Below are 4,111 nucleotides of genomic sequence, written 5' to 3'. Positions count from 1 at the left end.
TAGCGTGTTACTCATTTTTCCACACACACAAACACACACATAAAAAAAGCAGGTAAAGGTGTGTTTGGTTTCTTTAACTTGCAGGCAGATTTCCCCCGAGCAGATTATGTTTCCAGGTTAAACACTAACTCGTGCTTTAAAGCAGCGGTTCTCAAACTATGTCAAACACATACGATTCAGGGAGAGTTATTGCGAGGAAGCTTTAATGTTACCGATTATAGGAAAGTGGATCAGCATGTTGTGTAGGAAGCATCATGGTTAAGAGAAAAACCGACTCTGAAGATGACATTTTTGATTGACCAGCCATTTTCCAACCCTCATTTATGTCTACGAGTTGTGGGTAGTGACCCCTCAGAAGAAGAAATGCACTTCCTCCTTAGGTTGACTCAGTCTGAAACATGTGGTGAGGGGCTCAAAGTAGAGCCACTACTTTATGTCATAAGTAGCTGTGGCGGTGCAAACATTTGATCAGGCCTCCTTGAGGCCACCCTTTGGAGGTTTTCCAGGTAAACCCAACTGGGAGAAGATTGTGGAGTAGACTAAGAGTTCCTTGAAGAGATGATCTATTTCTTCAGGCCTGATGACGCCTCAGGATCCTCCAGAAGAATGGGAAAATTTTACTGGGGTAAAGGGTTTCTGAAATACCATGCTGAGTGAGGTTTAGTAAAATTCAAATATCTTGTTGACTCTTCCCGTGTCAGTCCACTGACTTTAAGTGATTTGAGCTGTTGAGAGCTTCGTTAAAGAAAACAAGAAGCCTTGAAAGTAGGTCCAGAGGAAGCGGATGACATGGAGGAGATCCACATCAGGGTAAAATGAGAAAAAGCACCAGATATCCTCAAACCAAAGGCAGTTAGGGTCAGACACATAAAACAAGTGGCCAGGGTTAGGAAAAAAACTGCTGGGTCAGCTTCAAGTTAAATTGCAGGTTAGGTTTAGGCACTAAAACCAAGTGGCTGGAGTTGGGATTAACCATGAGGATCTTTTTTAGGGTATAGTTACGTTGCATCTTTGACCTGTTGGGCATATACGGAGAGATCGGTAACTTCTTCTGGTTTAGACTAAGCCAAAGTGGTTCACCAGGAAGTTAAGAAGTTAAATTAAGACGAAGTCAGAGGATCACAACTAGCACTGCAGGTTATATTTATCAGTTGTTCCACAGCTTATTTTCTTTATCTTTTTGCCCTTGTTTGTTAAGCTGTGGACAACCAATTAAAAAAACTTGATTAATTTTTAGAGTTACTTTTTTATTTTGTATTAACTGATAAAAATATGTAGGTTGTGAATCTTTGTGAGGCATGTCAAGAGAAAAAGTTTGAGAATCGCTGCTTGGAAGTTTTGCTGCAATCCAGAGAAACAGAAAAATAAGTTATTGGTAAGCCTGATCCTCTTTATTATCAATTATTCTACAGGTTATTTGCTTCATTGATCTTTCTATAAAACAATAAAAAAAACCTCATGAGTCCAAACCTAAAGAATATTTTCTTTTGTTTACTTAAATGAAAAGCTGTTTACGCACTACAGAGCCATCTGTAGCCTGCCTACACAGAGGTCAGAGGTCAGGGTGATGTCGTACACCTATTCCACTTACTGATGCATGACCCACATTTTGATAGGATCAGTTTTTCAGAAGAAAGCTCTGCAGAAGGGGAGGCATCTGAGGCACCCACACTAAGTCCAGCCTTGAAAACATGAAGGAAATTAGCACAAAGAAAAGAGAAACGCAGCTACTTTAATGTTAAATACCAAACATGGTTCATGTTGTCTTATTTTTTAGGTCAACACACCATTAACTCATTGAGACCATTCAGCAGATTAGCCTCACACATTTTCCTACACAAACGCCCTGTTTGTCCCAGCTTCTTACTGGGATAGTTTATTGGGATTTTGGCACCATAGATGTCGGATTGTGGCCTAAACCATGCAGAGTATTCCTGGTAGTTTGAAGCAGATTTCTTCCTGCTGTGTAAAACATGGAAAAAAAAGTAAAAGCACTAAACTTCATATGAGAAAGCAACTTAAAAGTTAAAAAGCTTTTGGGAACATGACAGTAAACATTTTATGAGGTATTGGGTTAATTGCCTCATTAATGCGGCTCTAATTACAGTTTAGTTTCCCTCCAAACCGCAGAGCTCAGGCCAAAAATAAAAATGAGACATTAAAATTCCAGAACTTCTCCAAACTCCTCTGGAAGAACTCAGTTTATTATAGGAAACATAAACCCGACTTTGTTCTGCTCAGCATTAACGTGTTCAGCTGGTTTAATAAATGAAAGCATAAAACATCTTCTGATGTATTAAAAAAACTGCCGCAGAGCTCGATCACCTGACGTCTGTCTGTGTTTTTCATCTGTTTTGTAATATTTATACTGCGCAGTATTTTTGAGCCTGTGGAATAAATATTATTTTGACTTGGAAAACCTGCCTCATTTTACGGTCTGTTTCCTTAAATCGGGCCTGTGTTAGTAAACAGGAGGAGGCAGCTTTGGGGGTGAAGTTGGGATGTAAAAGCTGGGCTGGGTGGAGCAGCAGAAGCCGCAGTAGAAGGAGGGAAGCTGTGGGGTGTGGTAGCTGCATGGCACGCTTTGGTGGCCACTGTTTATAGCGACTCTGCGGTTTCCACCAGCCAGGCACTTTCCACTGACTCCAGCATGGCAGCGTTCAGCCAACGAGGCCCTGCAGGGAAAAGCGCCACTCTGACCTGGTGTGAAGATTTGCACATGCCGGCTTAAACTGCATCCCCGAGGGTGTAATTAAAGCATGAGCTGACCGCGAGGTGCTGAGTGAGGCGCTCCCTGCAGCTTTCTTACATAAATGCTCCTTTAAATGTTGCTGAGGGTTCACTCGAGGCACTCATTAGCTTTCATTTATGCTTTGTTTTAATTTTTATTTCTTAATTTAGTTTGTGCGGAGTTCAGTTCTTTTCAATAATAAAATGGGAAGACCTGAGTGAGGTCATGAGGCATCTATCGCCATGTTTATTAACACTAGCAAACAAAAAAGGGATACTGAAGACATCCCTGCATATTTTTATATTTTACGAGCAGCAGAAAACATCTTTTAAAACTGGTTGGCCAACTTACCAAATTACTTGATTCATGGTACTAAATTATGTTTAATAAAACAGTACTGTTGTATCCACCAGTAAAGCTGTAAAGCTAATATTTACTTTAGTAACTGCCAACATGGGGGTGGTTATCCAGCTAGCTGTCACTGATGTCATCATGGGCATTAATGTTGTGGTAATTTGGGGCTTTTAATGATTTCTTCAAGGTGTTCTTTAAAGGGAGAAATACATCTTTAATGACTAAAACAAATACAAGAACTTGGTTAATGAGTTTGAATTAATTTGGGATTTTCTCTAATCCACGCGGGTTCAAATATATATACCCGTTCTGGTTGCCATTAACAACCTTCTGTCATACTTCTGGGTGGATATGTGTCTACGTGGCAGAATTGACAGAGATGATATAAATTGGTTGGTTTGCTGTTGCAGACCTGATTTTTAAACATAGTCCACACAGTTTCAATGGGGATGAGGTCGGGGCTTTGGGAAGGCCATTCCAGAAGCTCAACATTAACTTGTTTTGTGTTTGGGATCGTTGTCTTCTTGGATCCCAACTGTGTCCAAGTTTAAACTGTCTAGCTGCTGTTGATATCTCTTGCATGATTACAACTGGCAGCGAAACAGCCCCAGAGCGTAACGCTACCACCGCCATGCTTGACAGTTGGGACAGTGTTCTTAGGTTTAAAGGCCTGTCACTGCATTTGCAGCTGCAAATTTCAAGCTTAAAGGGTTTTTCTGGATTTTAGAGCAGGGTCTTCTTTCTTGGTGAGCACACTCTCAGTCCGTGGTGATGTAAAACTTGCTTTCACTATGTAAAGCTGGTTTTACAGCAGTGTCTTGAGTCCTGGTTCCTTGGTTGTTCCTGAACATCCTAACAACTTTTCTTATTCCAGACCTTGGTAAAGTGATGACTCATTCACAGACCTTGTTCTTAGATAAATCTACAATTCCCCTTAGATCTTCTCTGAGCTCCTTGACTTTCCCATTGTTCTGAGTATTTGTCAATCCAATGAATGTTGTCAAAGAAATCATTTTTATCCTGGCA

Source organism: Perissodus microlepis, chromosome 4 (assembly GCF_051167445.1).
Source record: "Perissodus microlepis isolate ML-2025 ecotype Zambia chromosome 4, ASM5116744v1, whole genome shotgun sequence".
In the NCBI taxonomy this organism is placed as follows: domain Eukaryota; kingdom Metazoa; phylum Chordata; class Actinopteri; order Cichliformes; family Cichlidae; genus Perissodus; species Perissodus microlepis.
This window is presented reverse-complemented; position numbering follows the sequence as displayed.